At 40.8% G+C, this 17,726-nt stretch overlaps 1 long non-coding RNA gene across 1 annotated transcript; it reads right to left on the reverse strand.

The window, feature by feature from the left end:
- Positions 1 to 12,714: 12,714 nt before the first annotated feature.
- LOC146442224 (uncharacterized) lies at positions 12,715 to 14,801 on the reverse strand. Its single transcript, XR_014849573.1, has 3 exons — positions 14,706 to 14,801; positions 13,342 to 13,458; positions 12,715 to 13,242 (listed from the first exon to the last, which is right to left on the reverse strand). It is a non-coding gene; the product is annotated as an uncharacterized LOC146442224 (long non-coding RNA).
- Positions 14,802 to 17,726: the final 2,925 nt, after the last annotated feature.

A 17,726-nucleotide genomic window follows, 5' to 3' on the forward strand; every position in this document is an offset into this window, starting at 1 on the left:
CCCACCCCTGCTATCCATGTAGAATAGACTTTGTGCTGAGAAGCACAGGTCTGGATGTGCCCTGGTCTTACACCAGGGAAGGAGTACGAGTGTAACACCTCACTGTGTTTACAGCACAGCATTCTTTATTCTTCACATCCAGATAATGCCCTGGGCTGGCCAGCTGAAGTGGGTGATGTTAAGAAAGTGTCTATTCTTTGGTACAAGCTACCAGCATCACAGCTTGAGTCCAGAAACATGAACAGTTATGTTTCTACATTAAAATGGGGAAAAAATGTTATTTAATATTGTATCTTAACAAAGTATAAACTAACAATGCATGATATGACAATGTGACACAAGTAGAAACAAAATACTGTCCAAAAATCTATAACAAAATATAGATTCATAACATCCTGTTATGAATTGTTACTATTACAATAACAATCAAATTGGAATTGTTTTCAGACCTCTGGGCTAGGCCTCCTTTATGTTATTCAAAGCACTTTTCTGCTGAATCCTCGAAGATATTCAGCTAAGAGTCAGTACTGCTCATTGTAAAGTAGAGCTATTAACATGTTCCTTGCTTTCACCTGTAGATCTCTTTATAAAGATATGTACATGTCATTATCACCTTTTTATAAATCCCATAGCTAAAATCAAATTGCATTAGTATGCATGAGAACATTTCTCGCCTAGTGCATGCAATATGGTTCTAATACATTGGAGACAAGAGCTCTGCTGATTTACCTCCCCCAAATTTCTTACAGATTCATCAATACTAGAGTTCTTAACCCAAGTTAATTGATTTTCATGTAACTCGTGCTAGGTAAAAAAATCTGTGAAGACTACTATAGGTACTTCACAAATGCTTGTTGCTTCATGAATTCATGTCATATTTCTATGTAATTATCTCAGAGCTTCCCTTTGTTCTCAGATACACAGAACAGGTCACAGTAGAGGCTGTATGGACTTTTGTAGCTAAAGAATTTTGAAGGTCATCTGGAGGGAAGAAAATAAGGGTTTTGCCTTAATTTTTTCTGTGTACTTGTGTTCATGATTATGACAGATACATATGAAAGCCTCGAAAATTTTCCTAAGCCTTAACACAGCTTTTCCACATCCTTTACAAATCAAGGGAATGGTGGTTTTTTACCAATTTTAAAGGGGTTTAATGTTAAAAATCCATGTCTTGTCTACCCTAGAGAACAGCATGTTAGCTGCAGAACTACTCAGATAGTTACCTCCCAAGAGAATGAAGAAATCTGAGCAACTCAGAAACCAGATGTTTTTAGCTATATTGTCTAGATTCTCTACTTTTCTTAACACTCATTTAACTCCAGTAACAAATGAACACTGAAGAGAAATGATGTCTTTGTTAAAGATTCAATACCCCTCGAGAACTCCAAATAAGCATCTGAAATTCCCCAAGAAAGTTCTTCCACAAATAAAAGGTTAATTACATTTATTGGGTATCTCTGGGTGAAGGCTATTTTCCTGCCATGCATTTTCAATAAGAGTAAATTGAAGGTTTTCAGAATTTCAGGGGTTTGATTGATGCGTTCATTAATTCACCTTTTCAAACTGAGGAAGAATCAAGTTTTAAATATTTTATTAATCATTTGCATTTTTCCTGATGTCATTTTTCTATTATAACTTTGTCTGATTGACTAGTTCCTGATGGCTTGAGATACCAAAGTCCCTTTTTGTCCTGGTTACAAATGAGGTTTGAGTGTTCACACAGTTGGGACTAATTTCTTCTTGCCTTTAAATTTTGAACTGTTTGGCCATTTTCAACCAAAATGGGCGGAGCTGTGTTTCAAACCAGTTGTTTTATAACAGGTTCCAGAAAATTAGGTGGCCAAGTAGAAAAGAGACACCCTATTTATTGTCCACTGCAGGAGGGGCTGCAGGATGAGCTCTTTCTTTTTCACACAGAGAATTCACACCAAGTTCACAGAGAAAAGCAGACAAGGATTTGCCAGAAGCAACACCTGATTAGAAAACAGAGACAAGTCTGAGGGATGGACACCTGTAGGAAACCAAGTGCTGCTAGCTCTGACACACTTCAACCCGTTGATTTTGGGAAAAGAATTCCCCACATTACATGGGTAACAACATAGACATTTATATGCTCATCGTTGACACAGCTCAGGCTTATTTACAGATAACAGCCATGTAGCTCCCACCTTAGACTCCACACCCAGAAACTCTGGCCAGGATAAAAGAGTTTGAGCTGGTGTTTGCACAGTGTGTGAAATTCCCTCTTGGTAACCCATGCCTATGGGTGAAGATTCCACTTAGACCTGGAATAATGCCAAGTACCCTCTCCTCTGCTACAGCTGGGGGTTTAGTTTGCAGTCAGTCTCACATGGGTTCTTCCTGTAGCCTGAACACAGTCTTCAGGTTAACATATTGATATGGTGACCTGGCAGCTCCCCTTCCAATCTCACCTGATGACTGCTCTAACCTTAGGTACAAAGCAGAAAGAGTTCATTTACTCCCCAGGAAAGGTCCAGCTTTGATACATCCATGCAAGAACTTACTCCTGGTGCCTGTGTCTATAGAGAGGATCATGTCTGCCTCATTCAATCACTGAAAAGCAATAAAAGCACAGATCATCACTTACCAAACATTTCCTTTTTTCTCCCAGAAATTGCCTTGGTATCCAGAAGGATGAAGAATGCTTGTGTGCAGGGAGCTGCAGAAAAGCCACCCAGAAGGAGAGATCTCTGCCCAGGAATGGTGCAGGTGATGAGTTTGAGCAAAGGAACAGAAGTAAAGGGGTGATGATAATCAGGAATATTAAAGCAACATCAATACCTACAGGACTCAGAGCCCTGATTTTGAGGGAATGGTACGAACTTACAGGAGGAATAATCCCCACCCGCATTCACCTTAATTTAAATGCAAAAGACATTATTTAGGTAATAGTCATGACAGCCTTCCGTTCTGCACCAATTAATTGACTGTTTTAATTTGGAGGGCCAGGAGTGCTTGGAATTTGACTGGAATACCTTCGAGGCTAGACCCAGAAACTCACAGCTGGGGATGTTCTGGAGGGGACACCCCTCAGACAACTCAGCATGCATTTTCTCCCATTTTCTGAACAAGTGGCTTGGAGGAGGTCCCATCCTTGTGCCAGCCTCTCAACAGCTTACTAAGTATCAGGAGTAGGAGGTGTCAGTGAAAATCACCTATTTCCAGATCACAGGCTCTGACTGAGAGAAATTCTTCAATATGTGTTTTCAGTAAAACAGAGCAAGCTAAGTGATATCCTGTCCTGCACAGCAAGAGTGAAGTCCAACTGTGGTGGATTTCTCTGAGAGAAGAAATATATTACCTAAATATAACATCTTTTTCTTGATTAAAAGCTGAGAATTGAGGGGAGGAGGAGGGGGAAAAGGGGAAGAGGAGCTACTGGCTCTCCCTTTGAAGATGTTAATAAGATCATGTTTTGATGTTGCATTTTGAAATAAGAGGATTCCCTTTTTAATTCTAAAAATGGGCCATGAAAATGCCACCACATAGCATTAACAAAGACTTTACATCTGCTATTTCACAAGTGAAAATATTATCTATCTACCGCCACTCTCTCTCTGGTGTTATGCTAAAATTGAAATCTATGACTGTCTTCTACCAGCTTAAGCCCACATGCCTCACTTTCCTAAGGATCATGGAAAAAAAAAAGGCACTAGTGTAAAATACTTTATCAGATGCTAACCTTCTGGCAGGAAGTCAGAACCATCTTGTGGGAAAAAGAGTAACTCCTAGCTCTCAGTCTCATTTTTCCTGATGCTGTCCTACCTCCATGCTCTTGCTCCACTTTTATTTCATGCAGGACTTGTAGAGGATATCAGGCGTCCATTGCATTTATTCCCTTATGTTTTTACAGATACATGTATAAATACACATACATAAAGCCTCAAATCTAATAATTAGTTCTCCTTATGGCAGCTTGAGCACTTGTTCCAATTCAGTCTGCTAAAATCATTAGAAAAGTCTCTCTGCCAAGTGAAGCCATGTTTAGTGAAAAACTTTTCCTAATATATCTAAAACAAAACATACACAAAAGTGCTTAAGCCTGAATGAAGTCTCCAAACACTAAAAGAGAAGAATCATCCAGAAGAAAACAGGTCCTGGATTCTATTTTATCACAATATATCATTTTTCTCCTTGGTGTATGAAAGTATCATCAAAGACTCAAATCAGATTTATAGGTTTCCCACAACTGTATAAGCAAGTGAGCAGCACTAAAGCAGACTCTGTCTAGCACAGGACAGCAATTACATTGCTATTTCTCTACAACTGTAGAGGAATAGGAGCTTAGTGTAAAGTCATTATCAGACACATATTAGAAATTCAGTGTGTTGCACATAAAATATGTATGGTTTCTACTTACTGTATATCATGTATCAAAATATAATGTGTTTCTGAGGCACAAATGAATTTAAAATGAAATAGTTTATTGAAAAAACACACAGTTTTCCTGATATAGGTAAGTGGAATTTAAAATTGAAAATGTTTCACAACCATCCATTAAAGCATACTTTGAAACATTCTTAGAATCCAGATTTCCTGCATGGGAAATGAAGTAGAGTTAAATATCCCAAGCAGGAAGCTTGCCTGATAGACACTACCTACCAGTAAAAATTTTATGACATGAAAAGATGATACTTTGCAAGGTAAACACAACCTCAAGTCTTGAAGACAGCAGATAGTCTGCAAAAACCTGCAAATTTGTTTTCTTTTTTATAATGGAAGTACAAGTCTGTAAGAGAGAGGATGATGGGAAGTGAAAAGGACACAGGCCTCGAAAAGTTCGATCAATATTTTGAGGTTGTGATGAGTTTTTTCAGTTTTTACTAAAATGAAACCTTTTGGAGGGCTGATCTCTTTTCATTTTGCTTCCTACTCTGGCAAAGTCCAGGAGTGGGGAGTGCAGTCATTCATGCCATGTGCAGGATTAGTGGATGCCCATCCCATGTTACCCCTTCAGGGCAGAAATCACCCTGGAAGCTGGGCTGCAGGGAGCTGACAGAGCCACGAGTGAGCACAGGTAACACCTCAGCTGCTGTGTTTTATCCTAAGGGCTGTGCTGGTACTCATTATGAACAGATACAAATGCTGCAAGGGGAGACCTGTGCCTCTTATAAAGTTGGAATTCAAAATCTAAGCCAGACAAGACAGAGAAGTTGCCCTAGGAAAGTCTTTATCCCCTAAGCAAGCGCATATATGGTCTGACAGATATTTCTTATGAGAGGCCTCTACCATCCATCTCTGTAGTGCAGGAGAAGCATGTAGAAAAGAAGAGAATCAGAAACTAGTCCGAGAAAAGTAGAAACAGGAGTAATTGAAGTGGCCACAAGTGAACAACAGAAATGAGGAACAGGAAAGTGCATTTTCTCATATCTGCCCCTTCCAGTCACAGAGTATCTGAAGTTGGAAGGGACCCGTGAGGATCATCAAGTCCAACTCCCTGCTCCTCACAGGATTACCTAAAGCTAAACCATATGGCTAAGAGCATCATCCAGATGCTCTTTGAACTCTGAAAAAAGGTTGAAGCATGCTTTATATCAGATGTTTCTACCAAGTTCTTCCAAACGTGAAATGTTTACCGCAGCAATCCCACAGCTGTGTTCTCCCAGTCCACAATGCAGGTGTATTTCTGGGGTTACCTGTGGGTCTGAATTCCCCTCAGTGCTGTCGTAGATGGGTAACCACACAGCCTCTTGCCTGCCCCTTCTTGGAGTGAACTCCTTGATGACAGAGCTGTAACTCAAGCACATTTGTCTTCTATCAGTTTCAGAAAACCTTTGAGTATCATATTTTGTGAAATGCATCAGTCAACTTACCAGGACTTGTGTATGTCTGCCTAAGGAAGAGTGCTGCCTAAGTGCAGAGAAAGTTAATTATGTACAGAATAATTAATAGCAATTTACACAGTGCATTTATATGCTTACTTGCAAAAATAGAAATTGCATTTGAAGTGCTCCCATTGATTTGAGAGAGTGCCCATTTTAACCAGTGTTTTTCCTTTCCTGGGCTGTCAATCCAGGGAAGATTTTGCAGATGGGAATTTTCTTAGATTGAAAAGTCATGGCCACTGAGCAGTATTTGCCTGCATTGACTTGTAGGTGAAGATTTATGAGTCAATTGTGTTTTAATAATAAACACATAGGTTTACGTGGCCTGACAGAAGTCAGACAGACTCTGCACTGCAGGGAGCCCAGCAGTGTTTGCTCAGCCAAACACTGAGCAAAAGTCTTCCTTGGCAAAAGTAGGAAAACCCACATTTGCCTTGCCATCTCCAGTTCAAAAGTTAACAATTCATGTTTCTGAACACTTGGTAACCCCCTCTCCAAAACGTATCCAGGGAACCTCAGATTGCCATTGTTCAGGGCCTTTGCAGGAATTATCAAACCCGTCAGTGTGGCTATAACTCAGAATGAACCCGAGTTACAGCATGGATGTGAGGCCAGGCAAGAGCACAGCTCTTACAAGTGGCAAGAATCCTATCATTTTGTCATGGTGATTGGGACACGTAGCTGAAAAAAAGATAAAAATGTGAGTAACATTTCCATGAGAAGGGAATCCCCTCATGCTGGAAATATATTTGAAGGAGAAGTGAATATACACCCTTTCACAGTGTTGGTTGCTTGATTTTCTCTGCAGATCCACCTTAAAATGCAATTTTTCTTTTTATTCCCTTAAAGCTGCACATCCCAGCTGGCATGTCCCAGTCCTATAAACGTCTCAATATAATACACCATCATTGTCTGATGTATGGGCTTCCATTTGGTGCACTATGTCCAAAGAATATTTCTTCATGCTTGAATGACTCATGTATGAGGAGATTAATCTCTCTGGGGGAGAAATTGGTGTCTCTCCTATAGAAGCAAGTTGCTGTGTGCACATTAGCTGCTGCTCTCACTTGTGTTCTTAATATTCAGTGTACAGCTTCTATCTGCCATAAAAATCCTTTTGTCTTTCCACAACTTGATGTCCTTTTCCAGCTATGCTGGCAATACAAAAGGGAAAATTTAAAATTAACCATTAAAATAGTAAGTGAATAACACATTCATTTTTATGTTGTAATCCTATTTGCCATTCTTTCTAGGTGCCAGGTAGTCTTACTCACACTTTTCTTTAGCTTGTAGCTTTTAGCAAGAGGATGTGAAGAGCTGACTTTATTAAGTGGAGAGGGCATCTGTTTTGATTTAGACCAACTTCCCAGATTCTCAGAGAGACAAGGTTTAAGCCTATACCATTTTGATTGCTGGCAAGAAAATATTTAACAGGCAGCTTCTGTCTTTGAGAGGAATGAAAGCACAACATGCATGTATCACTCAATGTACATTATCACTTTCTTGTTGGCTAAGAACTAAACTTTATGTTCCAAATGTTTTCATCAATATGAAAACTTCTTGTGAGCTTTCATATTCCTTGTTTGTTCCAACCCCCACTTTTCCATCCAGTGAGCAACAGGAGAAAGCAATAAATACATTAGCAGTATAACTAAATTTGCAGATACATTAATTCATACTGTAAACTGCAATTTTAAAGATCAAGCAAAGTGTTTCCCCAAAAAGGAGACCTTATCCAAGAAATTACACTTATATTCAGAGACTTAGTTTTATTCAGCCTTATCTTTTATTGAAACCTATCAAAAACCTGAGGCTGTCGCCAGTGCCAGTAAGCAATCTAGAGCTATTAATTAGTACACCCGTGTTTTTGCCACAACAAACATTTTAATTTGTCCTCTAAACAGTGCTCATGATATCAGCCCTTTACTCCTGTTTTATTTTTGTCTGTGTGATATACATTACACATGAGAGAGTCCTACGTCCATATGTCCACAAACTGCAGTGGACATATGGCAGCATACAGAAAAGCGGTCTTTTACATTTTGCATACTATTATCATGGAGGCATTACAGCATCCCTTTATGTCATGTTGCTATTTAGTCAAGTTTGTGTCATGTATTTGAACCTTCTCAGCTGGCTTGATTTATTCTAATTGTAGGCATCGGGTTAGTCTATTTGTAACAAGCAGTGTGCGGAAATTGCCCCAGTAATGACTCCTGAAACAAATGTAATTTATTTAGTTGATTACAAAGAAATGTTGGTTATACTTGAAGAAGAGAACAGTAAAATGTTTTCTTTTTAGACATTTATTGAATGCTATTTGTCATTAGTTCTCTATCTAATGAAAGGATATATGACTGAAACATTGCCAAAGACAGTGGAAAAAACAGCCCACAGGAAGATTTATGTTTTATTTTGAATTCTAGAAAGTGGGATAATCTCGTAGAAAAATCTATTGAAAAAATTATGTCCATTAAAAAAGCAGGTTGGTTTGAAATGTCCAGCCTTTGCAATAATTTCTGCAAGTATTTTATATTAAAAAGGTGCAGTGTAAGAAGGGATATATGAAGGTGCACACTTTCAGACATTCAGATAAAAAGAAAAATTTCACGGGGAGTGAGTTCTTCCCAGCCAGCTCAACACAGACAGCATTGTTTGGAATAACACTAATAGATGTTGACAGGCCAAGCTCGGAAGAGATACCTGTATGAGCATGAGAGTTATTGGATATGTATCCACAAAACCTCCTGTTCAGCCCCTGTGATCTCACTCTCAGTATTTTCCATGCTTTTTTTTTTCTTAATTTTTTCTCAAAATATTATGAGAAAAAGACAGTGATAAAGAAGTAAACCAGGAGAAGAGACTATAGCTGCGCTGGACATATCTTCTAAAAAGATAAGTTCTAAGAGCTTGCCTTAGACCAGCTGTCTAAAGGTATGGCCCATCCCCTCCAGTCCACTGAATGGACTCTCTTTCAGACACCTTCCAAAGTCTACTCCATTTTAAGGAATCAGTTACTGCTGGAGGTGTCTGTGTCTCTCCAACATCTATGGAAAGAGTATAAGTAGGAGACAGGTTAGGTAGCCACATAGCTAACACTGTCATTTTACTTGGATGATATTAGGTAAGAGTAACTACACTCTTAGGCTGAACTTTCCTACAGACAGAAAATATACTGCAGAAGAAAATGGAGCCTCTCATTTTCTGTAAAGCTTTATGTGAGTCCTTTCATCTAATGTTTCAAGAACTACAGGCCGTACTGACTTTCCATCCCTCTGAAGTAGGTGCTCCTCTGTGGGATGTTCTGCACACACAGCTGATGACAGGTTCCACGTTTCTCCACAATGTACTGGCTGTCAGCATTTCCCAGAGGCAGCACCAACTGATAGTGGTCAGGGTTCATTGTACCATGAGCTGGTTCTCCCACTTTCTGCCTGACATAATTTATGCCCTACAAAACTGAGCATGGTGAGAGAAAGGCAACAGATCCTTTGGGCAAAAATAAGCAAAGCTAGGTAAAATGTTTGGTCCTGTCAGCCTAAACCAGCTTCTGACATCATGGTAGATCTCTAACAGATGCTGGCAAAAGTGGACCCTTCTCTTGGTATTTGAATGATTTCTGTCAGATGCAAAAAGACATCTGCACTCTTATAAATGGTAGTAAATCAATATATGGGCTCAAACAGCACCAACAATTTCTCTGTAAAAACTTACTTATTCACACTCGATTGGGAGACCAAAAGCCGAAGGCTTAAATGCTTCCTAAGTTTTCCTGAGCAAAGCTAAGTCATCCTGCTATTTCTGATGCTGGAAGGAGGAGTAGCATCACCAAACACCTCCTTTCCAAGGTGGCATGGGGGGAAAGGTCTGAGAGCCTTAATAGCGCTAGAGCCCTGTGCAGACAGACAGACTGACGACAGCTGTGCGCCTCCCACGTTGTGGCTACCTACTCGTAGAAGGTATAACCAATCTAGCTTCCTCAGGCTAAGCAATAAAGGTTCTGAATATAAAGGTTAAGTAATAAATACAAAGCAGAGGGAAAGTATTCCCTCAATTCTTGAATAAAACATTCCAAGAGAGTGCAGTGCTAATGGATTTGAAAAAATAAGCACAAAGTAGCAATGTAACACCATGTGTCCTCAAGTGCACAGAACATCATGAACATCAACTGGTTTAAATTTTATGCAGCTTCACCCCACATATTTCAGATGAGAGCAGTAATGTACCCCTGCATTTCCTTGCATGCAGCAGGTACAAGTGGCTGCTCTTTTCCCTGCGTTCATTAAGCACCTTGCAAGCAGATGACAAGGACAGTTGCCAACTAAGTGTGGATTAAAACTGCTTTTCATGTGCCCAGCTACAGTAGTTACTTGCCAACAAGTATTCCTTTTCTTTCTGTCCCCAAACTGGTAGTGTAGACAAAAATGTGAGTACTAAATTAATTTCCAATTTAAGTATAAAATATCCTCCAGGATGCATTTCTTGGCTGCGATGGAGAGTGCTGCTCCCCCAACTCTATTCAGTGCCACAGGGACTATATTGGCCCAAAGGTTGTTCTTTACCTCTCCCAAGCTACAAGTCTATGGTAGGGGAGAAGAAGAGCATGACAGCTAGAAGGAGAGGGATAAGTGATCAGGAACAGACACAAGGGCTTGTTAACTTAGAGAATCAATTCAATATCTCTAGTCCTCAACAGACCGATGCCAGCATGTGGCTGTCTGTTATGTCCCTTATTCCTGGTGGACTGGACTTTATCTTGTTGGAATGTGGACTTACAGGCCCACTGAATTTGAAAAGCACACAGCTCCACCTGCGCTATCCAAATGATATGCAGGCCCCTCAGAGAGGATCTACCTCAGAGTTCCTGTTTGGTTTCTCTAGTCAATCTACATGCTCTAGTTGAGAGAGATTGGAGGATTGTTTATTTTTTAAAACCCATCATGATTTTAGCTGCCTCCTTCTAAAATGTGAGAAACATCACAGTGCAAAACAACCACAACAGAGAAAAGGACTCTAAGGCTAAGGACAAAATGGAAAGGTCTGCCTAAATCTGATGTCCCTACTTTTAAAATATAACTAAAAACTGGAAATTCCTTCCAGTAGCAGACTGAGCACAGCATATATGCCAGAAGGATCCTTAATGCTTTGGGAGTATGGGACAAAACAGGCTGTTTTATCTTCTGTCACTTCAAAAAAATGAATTTGTGCACAGTTGTAAGTACGGAACATACAAAAATGAAGACCAACAAACAACATCTCTCAGGCCCAAGCTTATTCTTTTTCCACAAGTCTACAGCTCCCACTTCAAGTTCCAAAAGACCTAAAGCAGGAGCCTGGCTTTGTTGCAGCTTTACCTGCACAGATGAGAAGGGAAGCAGAGGACAGAGGCAGAAAAGGGATACTCAGGGGAAGTAGGGTTAAGGGCTTGCTCATCACCAGTCATTCCTCACTGGCAGGTATTTAGATGACCCTTCATGAACTCCAGCTTGGACCAGTTTTCCTTACCTAGGTCTGTACCTGTAACCCGCACCTCTTTTAATCAAAATTAATGACCAAAGCTTCCAGTTTTCATCTCCTTTTCTGCCCATCACAAATCAGCAGAAAACTCCTTGTCTTGGTTTCCTAAGGGAGTTTCAGTTTCTGTAGTTTTGTTTGTCATCTTCTCATCTTCAGCTGTCTCCTCTTATATCTCAACTCACCATTATCAGTGAGATTCCCTTCACTGCTGCTACACTCAGCTCACGGATGGGCACTGATGGGATGTATGGACAAACTCATTGCACACAGCAGGTGAGAGCAGATTGCCAACAGGCCTCCACAACCTGGTTCTCATCCCCATCCTGACCCCCAGGAAATGCTCAATACTCTGAAGCCCAAACGCCTCTGGCGTGGAAGGCAGGGCAATGCTTTCCCAGGCTCTAGAGAGAGTGCAAGGGGAAAGGCAGTGCTGCAGTGTAATCAGAGGGCAGCGACCTCACAGCTGCAAACTGTAACCTTTTAGAAAGTGTTTAATGCAGTCTTTATGGTAGCCATTATTTTTACAGTGTTTTCACTTTGAGAAAGAAAACGGAGTAAATGTTTACAACAGCTTAACTAAATAAGTTCAACAGGTGAGGTGTGGCTCTCACCTGGGCCAGTTCAGCCCACCCAGCAGCTCACAGCCCTCAGTGTCTGGAAATCAAAGGGGTGGTTGAAAATGGACCTTTACTCAGAAAGGAAAAAGTTTCTTTCCCTGCTTCAGTTTTTGTTTGTTTCTTTAAGTAACAGACTGTTTCAGAAAAATAAACACACAGAAGGGCTCAGGGCAAAGATACATTTTGTATACAGCTTTAATGAAAACATGTTTTTCTTGTTAACACCTTGTTATATCCTAAAATCACAATACAGAAAAAACTGTGAATAAGGCTGTGTGCATAGACATCTCAGATTTTTAATGAAATTCAGAAACCAACATAGCTTCCCGCACATGCTTGCCGCTACTGCGGCATCGGCGGCTCTGGGTGTGTGTGACCCTGGGTGAGCCCTACCTGTGTGCTCTCCCTGCTCACACTGTGCTGCAGGGACTGTATAGCTCTGCAGTACTGAACTTCTCACCAGGCTGGAAAGTGCTCTGGGTGTGTGTGACCCTGGGTGAGCACTACTTGTGTGCTCTCCCTGCTCACACTGTGCTGCAGGGACTGTACAGCTCTGCAGTACTGAACTTCTCACCAGGCTGGAAAGTGCACAGGAATGAGATACAACTGTCACAGCCACAGGTCCAGGGTATTATTTTTCATTAGAGTTCACTTTTGCAGTCTAACAGAGAGTCTGCTTTCGTATAAGCCAAAAGCAATGGTCCATAGACTGGCCAAAATATTGGAGGAATTACTCTGCACAGCCTCTTTGTATTTGGGGTGGATTCTTGTTTCACCACAATGTGATTAATACCTTGCCAAACACACACTATCAGAAGCTTTTATCTGAGCAGCTTCAGAAGGCCCTTCAGTACTCCACATAGTGAGTTCCACCCAGGAGATAATATTTCCGTTTCAAAAGACACTAGCAGCTTCTTTCCAAAAAAAATTTCATAATTTAATTCCCTGCTGAAATACATCAGCTGAAACCGCTGGGTTGCAGAAGCTAGATGGAATTCAGAAGACAACAGCTTCCACATAGAGCTGGAGAGAATATGCCTTTTCTTTTTTAAAGAAAAGGTAATACTTTTCTCTGATAATGACCCCAAAGTGACTCTGTTCCCTGGTAATGATCCAGAGCCCCATGTTTCTGCGATCTGCTGGGCCACCATGAAAGAGCATCACATTGCTGTAATGAGTGATAGCACTCAGAGAAAAGATCTTGGCACAATGCTTATGCTGGAAAGTGGGCACTGGTTGTTCTGCAGGTAATGAAATCTTAGCTGTAACAAGGAGACAAGAAAAGATGGTACTGGAAATTGCCAGTGTTTGAACTCTGAAACTCAGTGGGAGGGAAAAGAGATACAGTTTTTGTGAAATACCTTGTTCTCAGGAGATTCAGAGAAAAATCCATGCTTTGGGGCACCTGAATGCTCACTCAGATCAACTCTTAAAGAAAAAGCTTGAATTCCCTCATATATTTAGTGGCAAGAGGGGGCCTTAAAACAGAATTTAGACCCACTTTATACCACATTATTAATATCAAGAAGTCAGAAAAGACCTTTACTGTTATTGCAAATCAGACTTTGAATCCCAACTGAGTACAAAAACTGAGGCTGCACTAGAATATCAAACCCAGACTTTGGTAAAGTTCAGAAACGAATCTCCCTTTAAAATATTACTGAGTTTAGAAAATAGATCAGTCATCTGATATGTGAGCTGCAATTCCCATTAGCTTTGGGGAAATTCTCCTATTGATCTGGACTCCTAGCACAACTTAACTTCTGCATAACAATTACTGCCCTTGGAACATCTCTATTTTATTATTTGTAAGGACAAAAGAAAACCACTGCAGATTCTATAGGAATCAAGTTTTTTTGTTTCTCAAAAGGATACAGGTCCATCAAACCTGAGAGAGAGAATAGCCTCCAGTGCAGATGGGTAGGTATAATATACCCACTCACTCCTGCTACTACTTCAGTGCAGCTACAGTAGCATTATTTTTAGCAGAGCAGGTGTAGAAAAGGGTGGTTTTGAAGGCAAGAAAACAAAAAACAACAACAAAAAATGAATTATTTATGCAAGTTAAATCAAAATATGCCCCATATAAATGTTTAATCAGGTTTTCACCAACTTCTCTCCATATGCTCTGCCTTGCTCAACAGCAGATTTCTAATGGAATCACTAAATATAGTTTAATAGCTTTGGATTATGCAATTCAACTTCTGCTTACAGAGTTTTTTTCATTCAAAGCAGCTTCAGTAAAATAAACACTAAAGTCTCTCAGAGTTAATATTTAAAGAAAAGAAGCAGTAAAAACTATTGAGGGATTTTCCTTCTGCAGCATTTTTGTCACAGGCAAGTGTTACAGGAGATGAAGTCATGTGATATAGCCAAGTACAATCAATGCATATTGGGGCAGCTGAAGGCCTTTGTCACATTTGAGAAATACTAGTTGTATTTGTCAGAGAACTTGCTGGGACAGCCAAAAGAGAGGTCATTGGCTCTTACTTCAGCACTCTAGAAGATATCAAAAGCTTCCACTGCTCTTTTTTCCATTTTTGAAAAGCATTCAATTGAATTCAGAGACAATTTGGGGTTTATTACCCCTGGCTTGCTCAGTTACCAGCTTTTACCCCACAGAGCCATCTTTTTAGGAGTGCCTAAGAACTAAAAGCCAGTATCCTGGCTGGGCTGCCCATCACCACCAGCAACAGCAGCTCTTCAAGCAAATCAAAATACCTACAGAGCTCTTCTTCCTTTTCCAGCACACCGAAAGACTGATATACAAGTGCTCACTCCCCCTTTCCCAAACTTAGCAATTCAATACCCTCAGCTTTCCCTCAGCACTAGCCACTCTGTTTCTTGTCTTCCTTTTTATACAAAGCAGCTGGTCCCTGCAGATTAACAGAGCCCAGCTGGTCTGCAGCCACTTAACCCCTTCTGAGCTGGTTCCTCAATCCTGCAAAAGAAAACAGGGTTGTCCTGAGCTTTCCAGGACTCTCCCAGGGCTTGCAATAGGAGCATCCCTACGAGCAAAGACAGTACAGGTTTTAATCTGGGGAGAAAAGCTTTCTGTGGTCTGAAAAGACTTTTATTTAATGTAGTAAGCCTAACTCTTTATAGAGCTTAGAGACAAGGATGTGAGAGATTTAAGTAGATTTGAAAACAATAATGTCATACACAAGTGTATTAAGGGTTTATAGACATTATTTATAAGCTGTTGAGTTTGATGTGGAATGATCTCTGCCCTGTAACTACCTTAATTATTTTGTAAAATACTGTACTGGTATGCTGTCACTTTTGAAGCATATTGCATAGTTGTTAAAAAGCATTCAGATTGAGCCCATATTCACCAAGTTTTGTTCTTAGGGCTTGTGAAATTTTCAGAAACATGAGTTCAGTACTATACAAGTATTTCTGATGGTCGAAATATTTATTACCTGCTGAGAAAACCACAAAAATTAAACATGAGTAGTTCTGTTGAAAATGTCCATGTATAATTTTAGCTATATTTGCAGTAAGAATTTCTTTAAAAGTTTCACACTATTTTTTTCACTAAACTTCTGAATAATCATTTGAAATTAGGAGTAAAAGTGTTTGAATAAAATGTATTTAAAGAGAGGCCTTTCCTCTTTCAAAAATAAAGTGCTTTTTGATATCTTTAAGTGCAGGATAACTACCAATACCTTGCAAAGATAAAAAAGGGATAATGGACTTTAAAGAATTAAGACCTATGAACTTAAGAATTTACTATAATTACAGATCCAGTACCCTGTTGTCTCCCATTCCTTCAGGTTGGTTTCAATTAATGAAGTAATTTCTCCATCACTGTAGACTTCAGCTCCTGTTCCCACCAAAGAATTTCTTATTTGGAAGGCTGTTGTACCCTTTCCTGCCAATTCTGGTGTGAGACTGCAATCTGCTTAATATTAGTTATATTGTCTTCCAAATGAGCCATCTAAAGGACGCTCAGGATTCATGTAACTGCAACTAGAGCTGTTCCCCAGTTCCCCAAATAGGTACCCAGACAAGTCTGGACAACACCACTCATCTTTCCAGACATCATGTAGTTCAACTTTTGCTTTGATGGAAACATTTCTCGCTGCATCTGTGTCTCTTCTCCACCACGGGAGGAGCTGAGGCTGTCCAACAGAAAGAAGCAACTACTTTCAGCTTAGCCCAACCATTAAGACTTCCTGAAAGCATGAAGGTGCAGAGCAATAACTCACCCTTTCACCTCACCTCAAATGCACTTTTTCATCTTTAGCCACATTTTAGCAGCTCTGTTTTGTGGGACCCCATCAGGTTGTCTTGTATCCCCAGGACCAGAAGGTTTCTTCTAAGGTTATATGAGCCAATATTTTTTCCACGAGATGATGTGATTCTTTTTTCACACTTCATGATGTGCTTCTGACCCTGGAAAGCCCCAGAGCTACAAGAGATGGAGACAGCTGTTAGTCTAGCAGAAACTGGGAGGTTTGCAAAGACCTTGCAAGGGACCCAGAACATCAGCAGAATTCAAGGGCCCTGGGGGAAGAGCAGACCTTACCTCAAGTCAGACCAAAAGCAGACCAAAAGGGGAAACAGGAAGGGAAAAGGGTTAAAGTGAGAACAGCTAAGAAATTTAACTCTGAGCCAAGAAGTTCAGCTGGAGTGCTGCTTGTTTGTGCAAGGGTGATAGCTGAGGTGGTCTAGGGCTGGACTAAAGCAAGTGTGAGGCAGAATAGTATGGATCTGGTCAGGTTAGGAAGGAAAGGATTAAATACCAACATGTATAAAGTGAGAAGGTAGTACAGAACATAAACTTTAGAAGCTAAGACAAACATTCTTAGAAACAGAGTATTATTTTCATTTTGAGTCCAATCCTTCCTGTGCTACTCATAAGTACTAAGTAACAGACTAATAGATGATGTTTCCCCAAGTGCAGGGACTGTGTTTTTGGACAAAACAGACTGGGGTTTTTTGGTGGGGACAGGGGTGAAATTGAGCACGAAGAGCTTCAAAAATCCCAGACTGACTGTTCTACTTCTGTTTCTGAGCAGGAAACCAAAATAATCTAGAGCCAGTCTCCACTCATTGATGCCCTGCGAAACAACTGCTGCAAAGGAGGAGATGGTGGGTTTTAGTAGCTGAGAGACCCTGCCACTTGCTGAAAAGCCTAAAATTAAACTGCCCACCGCTTCCTACACCCGCTAATCAATCACCTCCTGGTCTCCAGTCATTTTTCATCCCATAATATCCAGATCAAAGCATTCTTACCATACCATCCCTTTCCAGAGCGTAATGTAAAAAGGTTAATAGTTGAAGGTCAGCAGCCTTCATCTCTCAGCACCTTGCCCGTGCCCTGCCCTGCTCGGTGCAGCTGGTGTGGGGCTGGGGCACAGCCTCCCCCTTGCCCGGCGAGCAGATGCGCCGAGCCATCGGGGTGCACCTGTTGGGCTGCCACCATCTGCTCGCCAAAATGGGAACGAGCCACACCCAGTGCCGGCTGGCCGGCTGGGGACAGCCTAATCTCCTCCTCGCAGGCTTCAAACAGGCAGCCACAGCATGGGCCACACAAAGGTCGCCTGCATAAAGGCGCCAACCGGCTCGACTCAGCCTTGGGGGGCACCTAATCTCTGGCCGTGGCGGGGGGCTGCCGCCTGCGCTGACAAAAAAGGGCTCTCTGAATTAATCCGGAGGGCTATTACCTGACAAGAAAGCGTCCTGTAAACCGCCCCTTTTTTTTTTTTTAAAGAAAGAAAGGTATTAAGTTAACATGTAT

Source organism: Lichenostomus cassidix, chromosome 2 (genome assembly GCF_008360975.1).
Source record: "Lichenostomus cassidix isolate B80296 chromosome 2, HeHo_3.0, whole genome shotgun sequence".
NCBI lineage: Eukaryota > Metazoa > Chordata > Aves > Passeriformes > Meliphagidae > Lichenostomus > Lichenostomus cassidix.